Source organism: Macrotis lagotis, chromosome 3, assembly GCF_037893015.1.
Source record: "Macrotis lagotis isolate mMagLag1 chromosome 3, bilby.v1.9.chrom.fasta, whole genome shotgun sequence".
Lineage (NCBI taxonomy): Eukaryota > Metazoa > Chordata > Mammalia > Peramelemorphia > Peramelidae > Macrotis > Macrotis lagotis.
In genome coordinates, this window is record NC_133660.1 from 161,597,353 (window position 1) to 161,612,735 (window position 15,383).

A 15,383-nucleotide genomic window follows, 5' to 3' on the forward strand; every position below is an offset into this window, starting at 1 on the left:
AACATATTATAATAAGTACAATGTTTATCATTATTTAAAAATAAAATTAAATGTAAAACAACAATAATAGTAGTAGTTAATATTTCTACAGCATTTTTTTTATATTTTTTTTTGCAAGGCAAATGGGGTTAAGTGGCTTGCCCAAGGCCACACAGCTAGGTAATTATTAAGTGTCTGAGACTGGATTTGAACCCAGGTACTCCTGACTCCAAGGCCGGTGCTTTATCCACTACACCACCTAGCCACCCCTCTACAGCATTTTAATGTTTGCAAAGAACATATTGTCTCATTTTATCTTCACAACAACCCTGGGAGATAGGTACTACTATGACTTCTACTTTACAGATGAAGAAACTAAGGCAAATAGAAGTTAAGTGACTTGCCCACAGTGACACAGTTAGTAGATGTCTGGGTGTAGGTGTGAACTAAAGTCTTTCTGAAATCAGGTCCAGAACTCTATATACTGCACTACTCACTATCCTCAGAGAACTTACATTACATTCTATAAGGCAAAAACACTATACAGATATGTAAAGGAAATGTGAATTAATTTCTTTGAGATAGATAGATATTAGCAATTGGAATGGGGACAGCTTCAGGAAAGGAAATCTTAACCTTAAGTTGGACTCTGAAGGATGATGGGAATTTTAAGAGATTAAGGTCAGGGCAATGAGAGAGAGAGAGAGAGAGAGAGAGAGAACAAGAACACGCCAGACAGACAGACAGACAGACACACACACACACACACACACACACACACACACAGACACACACACACAACCCTGCCCCACAGAGAGACAGAGAGGCAGAGAGACAGAGATAGAGAGAGAGAAAGTATTCCAGTCATGGACAGCTTAAATAGGAAAAGGCACAAAGGAAAAAAATCAAGTAAACCAGATTTTCTGGAACCCTACTGAAAATGCCAAATAGGAATTTGCATTTGATTCTAGAAACAATAGGAAATATTGGAATATTTTGAAAAGGACTATGATCCTAGGCTTTTAGAAATATAATATTGACAGCTGAGTTTGGAGAGAATAAGGACCTGAGTGTCAAGGGAGCTCAATTAGTAGGCTATTATTACAAGAGATGATGAGGACTTGAAGTTAGGTAGTATCCATATGGATGGAAAAAAGGGGAAAGGTATGGTCAAGGTAGAATCCAGACTTACAGCTGAAAATTAGCTGATCTCTAATATCCCTTTCACTTCTAAATCATGAAGAGGAACCTGGGAGTCTGAAGGTGTGGCTCTCTAAGATTTTACTACTATAGTAGTCAGGCTGTTTTAATAGTTTACATGCTGCTTTGAACAAAACAATAGAATTTTACGATATATAGGTAATAACTTGTTAGAAGGAACATCTTATTCCTTACATAGATGCCGAAGTCCAAATATCAGGTGAGGAATACTTGTGAATTTCAAGGAATGCTGTTTCAGCAAAGGCTCAGTGATGAACAAAAAGCAAAAAGGACAGGAAGAAAACCTAGCCATCCATGCTTCAGTCAGCCAAAGCCACCCCTCTCTAAAAAACTAATCTTTTCAGAGATAGCAGGAAAACCACAGATGGGTCAGGCTTATAAAGCTTTCTTCAGGACTTGTGCTCCGGTTTTCAGTTTTAATGAATCTCAGTTAAAAAAAAAATTCACCCATTCCTAAGTTATCTTCTCTAATCAAATATCTTTCAAAGCTTCAATTACAATGAGCTACTCTATGGGTTGCTATTATCTGATTATTGATTGCTTGTGATATTGGGTAAAATTTTATATAATTAACTATGATTAAAGTTTGAAAAATGATCCTAATATTCTTGAAAGCATATTCTATTTCTAGACAAAAGAATCATGAAATGAAGTAATTTTTAAAATTATAATTGACTTTTTTTTTCCTCCTTCTTTGATTGTATAAATCAGTTTTGGGGGAGAAGAACAAGGCAGGGGATGGAAGTAAGATGCTATAATATCATGAAAACAAACTCCTTACATTTTTTTTATAATAATATGCATTTGAAGGGCATTATGAAAAATGTAATATTTCAATGCAAAATCTAAAGCTGAGTATACACAATTACCAAATTGATTATTTTTGTGGTTAATAGTGTTTTTTCTCCTTTGTGTTAATAGTAATTCTCCATGTAATCAGAGAACTTTAAAGTTGGAAGGGACCTCAGAGGACCACCTAATTTAACTTGCAGTTGAATAAGAATCCTCTGGGGCACATATGACTAGGGGTCTTCCAGCCTCTGTTTGGATAAAGACCTCTGGAGACAGTCCTACTTTCAGATGGCTCTATTTTGTGGATATTTTTCTTCACAAATCTCAATCTCAATCGGCTTTTCAGCAGTTTCTACCTATTGCTTCTGAGGTTGCTAATGCTCACATAACATGATCTTGAGAACTTCTTATCTATGTTGTTCTGAAACATGGTGCAGAAAAGTGAGCAGAATAATTCAGATGTGGATTTACCATGTCTTAGGAAAGTGTGACCCTCATCTCCCTTGGCCTGAACTCCTACATATGGCTCTTTTTGCAGATGAATTTGAAATTCAGAGGGTTTATGAGAGTATGCTATAGTTAATTAGCTGAAGAATATAATGAGCAATATCAGTTGTTAGATGAAATGCTAAAAATTATTTCTGTCTGAGTGGTTGGCTTTACTTTGAAAGAGTAAGACAATTCTAACAATGTAATAAGAATGAAAATCTTGGGAAATTTTAACAGGCACATATTAGATGCTCAGGGTTGGGCAGCCATCTTATCAAGGTATCTAGGGGTGGGGGCATCACTTGATTTGATCACATTTAAATTCTCCTTTATCCAAACTTTTCCCTGGCAAACTGAAAGGGTGGAATGCAGACATTAAGAAGCATTTTGAGTCTACCAGCTTCTAAACTTCATGAGATCAGAGATAGTGTCTCATCTAAACTTTGCATGTATCCCAGTATGTATCAGTGTTCTTCATACATATTTATGAGAGCTTATTTAAGATCTCTCGAATTGCTTTATTTTAGTAGGGTCTCTGTTGCCCTCAGGGTACAGTAACAGATGGTTTGGATCCTCACTCTGGTAACTAGGGGCTTCTCCCAAGGGTTGAATGATCCCTTCCAAAATTTCTTCATTTCCTATCAATAGCCAGCCAAATTGTTCATCAGTAACAGGTCAGTTAATGACAAGCAAACCAACCAAAAAAACCCAAACAAACCATTGCTTCTACACCTGATGATTGATAACTTGATCAGCTAGGGATATGACAGAAAAGGGGAAAAAAGACTTCTTCCCTTATATTTTTCTTAACTACATCTTGGTTTGCCTTATAACAAAATTCCTGGGCAATTTCTCTCCAACCCCCAAATATCCAAACCGAATCTCTTAGAAGTCTAAAAGATTTAAAGTGTACTATTTGGAGAAAAAAAATTCTATAGTACTGTGACATTTCATATCACCAATTTTACTTTCCCAGTACAAGGGGACAAGGGAGGTGGAACATGGTGACTGTTACCAAAATCATATTTAATCAAGCATACCAGTTTGCCACTGCCTGAGATTACTTCGTGTTCTCAAATTTGTGCATAATAATAAATGCATGATTACCTTATTGCCCACCGAGCCAAAAGAGTGACTAAGTTTATGCCAAAGAATAACAAGTCGTTTCAAATGTCTCTTTACCAGTGCTTCTTTGTAAAGGAACTTCTACATTCTCTCCTCTAGGCTATATTGGCTCAGAAGCCACTAATCCTAATATTTCAATCTTTTTACCCCTTAGAAAAACTTAAATTTCTCATAAGAAAGGCATTTTATACATATATGTTCTTCTTTATGGAATGAAGCAGTGGTAATTATTATTATTATTATTATTATTATTATTTTGGTTTTTGCAAAGCAATTGAACCCAAGGTCACACAACTAGGTAATTATTAAGTGTCTGAGGTCAAATTTGAACTCAGATCCTCCTGACTCCAGGGCTGGTGCTCTATGTGCCACCAAGCTGCCCCTGGTAATTATTCTTTAATTAATAAATGGAATAAATTTCTTTTCATCAGTCCTTTGACCAACTAATGCAGTTAAATCTTCCTCCTTCTTAAAAAGCATCTTTCCTTTGCTCTTTCTTTTTAACCTCAAGTCAACACTTAAAGATCATTTTTTTCAGTTTTATTTTGAAGTTTGCTTTCACCTTTCAGTGTCAGTCATCATGTCTCTATTATTATAAGTAGTTCAGTATCATTTACCTATTATTTATTAAATTGCTAATAATAAAAAATTTCTAAAAACTTACAAATCATCTAGAAAAGAAAAACTACACTTGTCCACTTTCCATATCATTTTATCATTCACTCATTTAAAAAAATGATAGAGTACCTATATCCTATGCTAGGTTCAAGTGAAGGAATATAAAAAAGAAATAAGGTAGAATTCATGATTCATTAGGAATGACTGAGTGAAAAAAAACATTAAGTATTTATTCTAGTTTTAAACTGGAGATAGTCAAAAGCTTACCTTCCTATTCTCAAAGTAGCTTACATTCTAATTATGGGAGACAACATATACAAGGAAGGAATGTTTTGTTCAAGAAAGTCCTTAGAATGGTGAGAACCATAGGGAGTTGATTTGATACTCCCTTCTACTGGCTGAGCTGATTTGATTAGTTTCTAGTACAAGAGGAAGAGTGAGTGTGGGTGTGAGAAATGTGTACATAGGTCATTTTGATAGCCAGAAGACTGCAGGTGTGGGATGAGAAGTATGAATAAGACTGGCTTCATTGATAATCTAGCCATATGAGTTTGCTTTCATGCACTCACCAATCAGGACAGCTCAGGTTCCAGAGAAAGACATACAACTAGCTTTTATTCCAAATAGAGTATACTGAGTACAAAAATGAAATTGGATAAAATATTATGAGAATTCAGAAAAGGGAAAGATCAACCAAGAAAAGCATGGTTGAAGGGGTAACATCTGAGCTGAGCTGTTAAGGAAGCATAGAATTTTGACAGTGAGTAAAGGCAATGTAGAAAATAATGTGGATAAGGGTACAGAAGCAAGAAAATACTGGAGTTTGTTGCAGAATGTCAAGTAGTGTAATTTGTCTGGTTTATTGAGGTAGTAAGGAGAATAGAATGAGATATGGCTGGAAAGATACACTGAAGACAGATAGTAGATGACCTATTGCATGCCAGGGTAAGAAATTTGGGTCTAATTTAGTAGGCAATGAGGATCCATTAAGCAAGTGAGAAATGTGATTAGAATGGGACATTAGTTCTATTTCCTCTTTTTTTACTCCTCAACTTTTGACAATTTAGATCTAAAATATATTCACTGATTCAAATACAATAGCTCTCATCAAATTCACCAATCCTTTCTTAATTGACAAATGTAATGGCTTTGTAGCAATCCTTAGCTTTCTTGACCTCTCAATTCAAGTCAACATCAATTTATTAAATATTCACTATGTACCAGACACTGAATGAAGTACTGGAGATAAAGAGGAAGGCAATAATAGTCCTCACCCTCAAGGTGTTTACAATATGATGAGGGAGACAACTTGCAAGCCAAGACTCACAAATAATAAATGTACAGAATAAACGAGAAACCTCTGAAGGAAGGTGCCAGCAACAGGGGGGACTGTGAAAGATTTCTTACAGAAGGTGGAATTTTAGCTGAGACTTGAAGAAATCCAAGGTAGTGAGAAGGCAGAGATGAGAAGGTAGAACATTCCAGGCATGGGGGACAAAAATAAAACACACAGACATGGGAGAAGGAAACCATTGTCATAGATCCATGTGGAAGGCAGTAAAATCTTAGAAAACTGGAAAGGTAGGCTACGAAGAGTTTGGAAAGTCAAGTAGAGGACTTTATATTTGAACTTGGAGGTTATAGGAAACCACTGGCTTACCTAAATGTGTTTCCAAGAGCCATGTGTTCAGTTCTAGGCATTCATTTTGTCAGTTGAGTGAAGGAGTGGGAAGAGATTTAAGAGAGGAAGTCCAATTACAAGACTACTTAAAGTCCAGATGTGAGGTGATCAGGGTCTTCAGCAGAATGATGGAAGTGTCAAAGGAGATAAAGTTAAAATATATGAGATGTTGCATAGATAAAAATTGACAGGACTTGGAAGCACACTGGATGTGGGGGAGGGAAGTATGTGGGAGTGAAGGGCTGAGGATGACACCTAGGTTATAAATGTAGGTTCCTAGAAAAGTGTTCTAGACAATAAAAGGGAAGTCAAAAAGAGGAAAGGGTTGGGGAGGAGAAGGAAAGAGAATGAGTTCAGTCTTGGACATACTGATTTAAGATGTCCATAGGATATCCAGTTTGAGATGTCTGAAAGGCAGTAGGAAGTTAGGACAGGACAAAAAGATTTGAGACATCTCTATAGAAAAGATAATTTAATACATGGGATCTAATGAGATCACAAAGTAGAGGGAGAAGGGGGTCCAGGACAGAGCCTTGGGAGATACCATGTTAGGGGGTAAAACCTGCTTGAAGATACAATAATGGAGACTGAGAGGGCACAGTCAGACAGGTAAGTGGAGAATGGGAGAGAGCAATGTCATGAGAATCTATCAAAGAAGAGGATTATTGACAGGGCCATCTACTGCAGAGAAACTAAGAGGGATAAAAGCTATTAAGATTGGCATTTAAGAGATATTTGGTTATTTTAGTTATTGATCTTTTTATTATTATATTTATACAAGTCTCACTTGAATGATGAGGTTAGAAGTCAGCAGAGTCAAAAAGAGAGTGAGAAGTAAGACAGTAAAAAGACACTTATTGTAGATTGTTTTCTCAATTAGTTTAGCCATGAAATGGAGGAGAGATTAAGGACAATAGTTAAGCTGGATCACATAAAGGTTATTTGAGGGTAGGAGAGACATGGACATGTTTGTGTACAGTAGAGAAGTTGCCAGTAGACAGGGAGAGATTAAAGATGAGTCAGAGAATAGGGATAATAGAAGGAGCAATCTGCTAGAGAAGATGAGATGGAATGGGATCATTTATCCATGCAGAGAAGAAAATAGTGGCAAAAGATATCCAGGTGATGAGAGAATTCTTGGTGAAAGGTCTCAATTTTTTTTATTTATTTAAGGCAATAGGGTTAAGTGACTTGACCAAAGTCACATAGCTAGGCAATTATTAAGTGTCTAAGGCTGGCTTTGAACTCAGGTCCTCCTGACTCCAAGGCTGGCGCTCTATCCACTGAGTCACCTAGCTGCCCCAAAGGTCTCAATTTTTTAGTGAACTGTGAGGCAAGGTTCTTAGATGAAAGATTGGGGGGAAGGGGAACTAAGAAAAATTTGAGGAAGATGGAAAAATTTGGAAAAGCCACTGTGTTGAATAAGATAGTGAGTCAATTAGGACGATATAAAAGGATAACCTTGCTATTGTGGGTACCCAGTTGAAACTGTATAACATAAAGTTATAGTAGAGCCTACCAGCACAGTTTCATAATTTATAGTCTTCCAGTATTTGACAATGTGGATCACCATTTCCCCTTGAATAATGTCTCCCCTCTGGGCTTTCGTGATACTATTCTGTCTTGGTTTTCCTTCTACTCTCTTCTTTCCTCCTCTTCATTTTACATCACTCACATGCCTTCCCTCATTAGCATCTCCTTCACCACTGCCTCTTATGAAGAGACAGCCTATGTACTTTCTTCCTTGTTGTCTTCAAACACAACCACATCTCCCCCAATCTTAAAAAACCCCTTCACTTTTTCCTATCATTCCTGCTATATATTGATCATCCTGTATCTCTATTCCCCTTAGTTAAATGTAATTGTAGAATGGCATCTTGCAATCAGTACCTCCACGTCCTTCCCCCCCTCCAATTTTATACTTTCTGCACTATGATTTTCTATTTCTTCCGTTGACTGAAACTGCCCTTTCAACAGTCTCCAATGATTTCTTCATTGTCAAATCTAATGACTTTTTCTCCAAACCTCATCTTTGAGACTTCTCTGCAACCTCTGAGTCTGCTGCTCACCCTCCGCTCTTGGAAAGTCTCTCCTATTTAGGTTTTTGTGATTTCTCTCTCTTTGTTTTCTTCCTCCTGTCTAATCACTCCTTCTTATTCTCCTTTGCTACCCATGTCCTGCTGAATAACTGGTAAACTTATTAGTTTTCTTAAGTTTAATTATCATCTCTACAGTTGATTCCCAGATCAAATAAGCTAACATGTAAAACATTTTGCAAATTTAAAAGTGTTATATAATAATGATGATGATACTGAGGATAACTGATAGATATTGATAATAATTATTATACAGCACTTTGATATTTGTAAAGTATTTTATATATGCTAAATCATTTGATCTGGGAATCATCTTTGTAGAGATGATGATAATGCTTATTATTATTGGTCTTTTTATTATTATATTGAGGCAGGATAAACTCTCTCATGACCTCTAGTTCTATATCATCAAGTGCCTTCTAAACATTTCAAACTAGTTATCTTGTAGGAATCTCAAACTCAATATATCCAAAACAGAATTTTTCTCTTTCTCCCCAAACCTTCACTCTTCCAAACTTTCCAATTTCTGTTAGGAGTACCATTATCTTTCCAGTTAAGATCTACACCTTTAGTATTAACCTTATATACCCCATATATCCTATTAGTCATTAAATACTATTCTGTTTTCATCCATGACATTTCTCCAATTCATTCCCTTCTCTCTCCATTCCCATAGGCACATTAATCACTTTTTTTAGGTTTTTGCAAGGCAATGGGGTTAAGTGGCTTGCCCAAGGCCACACAGCTAGGTAATTATTAAGTGTCTAAGGCCAGGTTTGAACTCAGGTACTCCTGACTCCAGGGCTTGTGCTCTATCCACTGTGCCACCTAGCTGCCCCAATTCATCACTTTTTACCTGGACTATTGTAATAGCCTGCTCATTGGTTGCCCCACCCCAAGTCTCTCTTCATTCTAATCTACTTCCATTTAGTTGCCCAAGTGGATTTTCCAAAACCACATATCCCTTCCCAATAAACTCTAGAAGTTGTCTATTATTTTTTGGATCAAGCAAAAATTTCTGTTTGGTATTTTAAACCCTTTACAACTTGGCCCCAACCAATCTTTCCATCCTTATTACATATTACATACCTTTTCACTCTTAAGTCCAGTTCAATCAGCCTTTTAATTATTCCCCCCTCACCAACACATAATAATCCCAATTTCTGCTTCCAGTTTTTGGTACTGGTTGCCTCCTCCCTTGCTGCCCTTTTCTCCCCACTCCTTGCCTGGAATATACCCCCTTCTTTACCTCCTTTGACAGTTACTGGACCTGTGACTTTGAGCAGGTCAGCTAAACTTGTCAAAACTTTAATTTACTTCTCTGTAAGAAGAAATGATTACTACCTCACAGAGATATAAAATATTTTCCTCTCAAGAGTGCTTAGTATCTTAGCTCTTATAAAAGGAACTATCACTATAAGGAAGGGGTGGCTTAGGTGGGAGTACTTAAGAATGGGTCCCCTCTGAGTGTATATATTGAATATAGTTCATGTTGAAGATGCTCTTTCAATGCCTGCCTGCCTTGTTTCCCACTCCCTCCATAACCACATATAGCAAATGAATTGGTGCTGGAAAACTTTACCTCTCTTAACCTATTGGTTTCCTTCCATATAATCTGATCCCTTAATTGCCAGTGTCATTCCCCTACTTCAAGATTACCGTTCATCTAGACTTATATGTATCCCCTGATAGAATATATTCCTCTTGAAGACAAGATTACTGATTACTGACTATTTGATAAGTAAGATTAATTTGGCAAGTATGGGCAAGGTAAATTTCAGGGGGGGAAAAACTGAATACAAAGAGACCATTAGGATGTTACTGTAGCTGTTCAAGGAGGAAAAATATGTCTGATTTGTGGTGGTAGAAGTGAAAATGGAAAAGAGAAAGAATGGAAGAGTTACCAGAGAAAGAGAAAGACAGCAAAACAGGTTACTCAGGGCTAGACAATGACAAAGTCAACCATGCCATACATATTTTCAGCACCTACTACTGTGTAGCAGGTACCCTAATAAGACTGGGGTATTCATTTTCTTTCTGTGTTCCTGTCTCCCCAAGTAATTTTCTTTTCTCCTGCTTCTCTCAGTTTTCCAGTTCAGCCTGGCTCTCTGACAGAAAGATTTTCCCATGATTTCACAACAGTTTGAGAAACCAAACAATATTTTGAAATAATAACAAAGCCAGTTATGATATTTGGTGCAAACCTAAAGTGTTTGTTTGGCCACATCTTTCCAACTTGTTAGAAGGTATGTGGGTGGTATTTCTTCTCTCTGACAGTTTTCTAGCACCAATTCACTTTCTATGTGTGGGTATGGAGGGGGAGGGAAACAAGGTAGGAAGGCATTGAAAGAGCATCTTCAGCATGAACTGTATTCCATATGCCCCACAAGGGACTCATTCTTAACTACTCCCACCTAAGCCACCCCTTCCTTATAATCTTGGTTTCTTTTATAAGAGCTAAGGACACTAAGTACTCTTTAGAGGAAGATATTTTATATCTCTGTGAGGTAACTAATTTAAGTATTATCATCCCCTTTTTACAGATGGCTGGACATTCTTTTTTGTTTCTGTTTTTGCAAGGCAATGAGGTTAAGTGATATGCTCAAGATCACAAAGCTAAGTAAGTATTAAGTGCCTGAGGCTGTATTTGAACTCAGGTCCTCCTGACTCCAGGGCCAGTGCTCTGTCTATTGTGCCACCAAACTGCCCCATGGCTGCCCATTCTTGAGGGTTCACTATATTGGTGCTAGACCAAGGACAGCCATCCAGTTAGCTTTCTCTCTCTGTCAGCTAAGAATTTGAGTTCATCTATAGTCATATCCAAAAATTGATCTAAAGGAATACTGATTAGGGAAATGCAAATTAAAACAACTCTGAAGTACAACCTCATACATATCAGATTAGCCAATATGACTAAAATGGAAAATGATCAGTGTTGGAGGGGATGTGGGAAAACTGGGACACTAATGTAATGTTGGTGGAGTTATAACTGATTCAACCTTTTTAGATGCAATATAGAATTATGTCTAAAGGGCAATAAAACTGTGTATACCCTTTGGATCTAAATATCAACACTAGGTTTGCATTGCAAAGAGATCATGAAAAAAAGTAAAAACAACCCCACGTGTACAAAAATATTCATAGCCATTCTTTTTTAAGTGGCAAAGAATTGGAAACTGAGGGGATAAGCATCAGTTGGGGAATGACTGAACAAACGGTGAATTGGGGAATGTGAATAGAACATTATTTTTCTATAAGCAATCATGAGGGATCGGACTTCAGAATAACCTGGAATGATTTACATGAATTGATTGTGGAATGAAATGAGCAGAACCAGAAGAATGATGGAATTTGAATACAGACCAAAGCTTACTTACTATCTTCAGTTTTTAAAAGTTGTCTTATTTATTTTCTCTAATTTTTTTTCCTTCTGTTTGGATTTGATTCTTCTTCTTTCACAACATGATTAATATGGATCTATGTTTAGCATAATTATGTATGAAGCACCTATATTAGATTGCTTTTTGTCAGGGAGAAGTAGGAGGGAAGGGAGGGAGGAAGAAAAATGTAAAACTCAAAACCTTGTAAAAATTATTAATGAAAACTACATTGCACATCATTGGAAAAATAATTTTTTTAAAAAAAAGGAATTTATGAGCTCAAGAGATCTCCTAGTTTCAGTCTTCCAGTAGTAGGAATTATTGCAGTATACAACTATACCTAGTCAGTATGTGTTTATGCCCCTAATCCAAATTGGCACTGACTGACCCTTAACAGGGCAGCTATTGCTAATACTACTTAAAGGTAACCCTTTGCGTAACTATCCTCCCAGCCTGGAGGCCACAAACTTATTGATGTGCTTCCTTATAGTGACCACCTAGTAGATTCAGTTTCTTCTTTAGCAAAATAATGTAGGGGGAACACAAGTGGCCAAGGCAACTCACCACTCTGAAACTCCAGAACCCTATTTTTCTAAGATTCTTAAAAAAAATTGATTAAGGAGTGACGTTTGAGTGATTAGATGAATTGCTTTACTATTCATTCAGCTGGACTGGTTTCTTGTAGAACAATATCTCAACTGGATTAGGGGCTGAACTTATCTTGTGTCTTATTGTGAGCAGTATTTCAGTTGTACAGGTCAATCTACTACTGCTTTGGGTTATTTGGTTATAGAGTTGCAGTTTGCTTGGTCCCTGGGGATGGAAACTTCTAGATCAAGCTGGACAAGTCATTCAAGCTTAGACTACTGTTGAACTGGATCAGGCAAGTAATTGTTACTGGGCTCATATCGCTGCTCAGTCACTAGTCTTCATAAGGTTGTCTCTCTCCTGAATGGGTCAATCCCTTGGACTTTCTGGCCTCACTCTTCAATGGCAATCTTGTCTTTAGACATTGGCTTGGTTGAGTGGTAGTGAATTCTCTTCACCCAGAATTCTTTCCAGGAAGGACAATCACCCTAGCCTTAGAAATTTCTCTTCTTAGACTCTTATGGTTTGTCATCTTCAAGCAGGAAGTTAGAGAGATCTAACCTCTTCTGTTGAACAATTTTTCCTAGTTCAGGGATAGCTTCCCTCAGTTTTAAATTCTACTTTTACTGATGATAAGCCAAGTAACATTTCTAAGACTCCAAAAGTCAAAGGCATATGAGCAGCTCAGAACAAAGATACTTAAATTCATTGTCTCACTGGTCTTTTTATATGAAACTGAACTATTTAAACTTCAGAATCAGTCTAAGATATAAATATTTCTTTTGCATCCGAATGTCTTCCTCATTACCTATCAAGGTCTGCTCCTTTTGTTGTTGTTTTCAACTTTCAGTGTTGCTAAAAAATGAATAGGGTGTGCCCCCATGCAATCAATTTGTAACCTCTTACAATCATTTGATTTTTATTTTAAAAAAAATCAACTGATCTGATTTCTGAAATTTCAGTTTTCATGACTGCACTCTCAGATTATGCTTGCAGATAGCTTTAGTCTCTTTATATTTAGGAACAATCATTAGTTGAAGAGTGAATGATGGAAATTACAATTAATTTTTTTTGGTATTTGCAAGGCAATGTGGTTAAGTGACTTGCCCAAGGTCACACAGGTAGGTAATAATTAAGTGACTGAGGCCAAATTTGAACTCAGGTCCTCCTCACTCCTGGGCCGGTGCTCTATCCACTGCACCACCTAACTGCCCCTTTGAAATTACAATTTTCTTAATGAATCACTCTTCTTGATGACTGCTCTAGAGAAGAAATTTGCTAACTATGATCATAACTGGTTTTATCATATAAAGGTTAAATTATTCAAGAGTTAGAAATAATGTAAACTTAAAACTGTAGGCATTATTTCTAATATATTTGTTCATTAAAATCCAGCTAAACAAACATTTAATTACAAATCTCAGAATGAAAATGAGATTTAATTAAAATCTTTTCCCCTTTGCCTCCTGGGATGTATATCTTGGGAGTCTACTTAGTAAATGTTTGACTTTAGGTCAAATTTTCATTTTACACTTTAGTGTAATGGAAAAATTTTGAGAGAAAGTCAAAGGACTAGAATCTAATTTTAAAGGAGTATCTGTAATTTCTGGTGATATCACATAGTTCATCATCAAAATCTTACTATAAAGATGATTTTCCCGGTTCCTAACAAAGAACATGATAGTTCCATGGACAGTTTCATTAGGGTCACAGAAGGATGGAGCTGATCTCATTTAGCCTAAGCCCCTAATTTTATTGGTGAGGAAACTAACACTTAGAAAGATTGGGACTTCCTCAAGGTCAAAGAGAAGAGTTGAAACTCAGCTGGAAGCCTCCTAACTCCAAGCTTAGTCTGCATTTTCCAGTAAGGTTGCCTTTTGCATGTTACATAGATAAAGGCTTATGGAATACAGAATCCACCTAAAAGCAAAATGTTGAGATTGATGGATGATTCATTCAAACTCATGTGGTCAAGGAATCCTAGGGTTTGGAAATATATGTTTTTGGGCAGGAATACATTTAATCTACATGCAATTAAGAAGGGGATTCTTAAATGAAGATTCTATAATCTCCATCCATTTTGGAATTTCAATACTTATCAGAAAATGCTTCCTTTTTTTAATTAAGATTTAAAAGCACTTTTACTTATTCTGATCCTAATGGAGAATTGCTTAGTCTTTGTTTGCAGAATCATCAATCTTTGTAGTAGTAGTTGTTGTTGTTGTCAAGGCAATAGGGTTAGGTGACTTGCTCAAGGTTACACAGCTAGGCAAGTATTAAGTGTCTTGAGGTCAAATTTGAATGCAGGTCCTCCCGACTCCAGGGTCATTATTCTATTCACTGCTCCACCAGCTACCCTAGATAATCAGTCCCTGAAGGTCACAAAAGTTCCTCTAGGTATTTCCTTTCTTGGCTAATAACCTCCAATAGTAGTTCAGGGGTTCTAGAAAGGAACCTATGGATTAACTCTGGCAAAGATAAAGATCTATTTATTCACAAATGCTTTCAAATGATTCCGGTCTCCTAGTATTCTAGGAGAGTTGTTCCAAAGCAATTTGGGAATGCTTCACTTATCTACAAATTCTTCCATCATTCCACTACTACTACCCTATTAATGGCAGCTTCCATTCTTCTGTCTCCAACTTGACCCAAGAATTGAATTACTATCAGCTCTAGGTTCACATGGTTTACTGGCAGGAATCTAGGTCTTCAAGGGCTTCCTTTCTGGGAATCTGAGTCTATATGGGTTCAACTGGCTTTTCTGTTTGTTTCAACTCTGATTCTTTCCGTCTCTGTCTATAAACCTCCTTTTACAAGTCAAGATTCAGGATACGGTACAAGTTTGTAAACTGGAAATCAATCATTGGTCCAAATTAAAGGATCAATAAGTACTTAGAGCAAGGCTAGTTCAATCTTTATCAAGGCCTTTCACAGGAATACCTTCTATGCTTTGCCATACTATGCTTCAAATAATGTACCCTAACCATTTGTGTACCATATCAACCTCAAAGTTCTGGTTCTGTTTTATGCAGTTACTGATTCTGAGTGGCGTGGCATAAGCAACAGTTCATATAGATATGACAATTTGTGGTTTACAAAGCACTTTCTTCACAACAACCCTGTGAAGAGTTGTGCAAATGTGCATATGGATGTATAATGATATTGTTTTTGGGTCCACATCTATGATTTCATGTGTAGGAACTCCCACTTTATCCATGCAGCTTATTACCTTTCCTGTAACTTCGAACCTTAGAGAAATCTCTAGGAGAGATGGGAGGTTACATAGAGTAAGTTGCTTAGGGTCACATAGCATGTATGTGTCAGAAACAGGAATTGAATCCAGGACTTCTTGACTCTAAGGTAAACCTTCTGTACACTTTAGCATAATACCTCTCAAATACTATTGTCTTTATT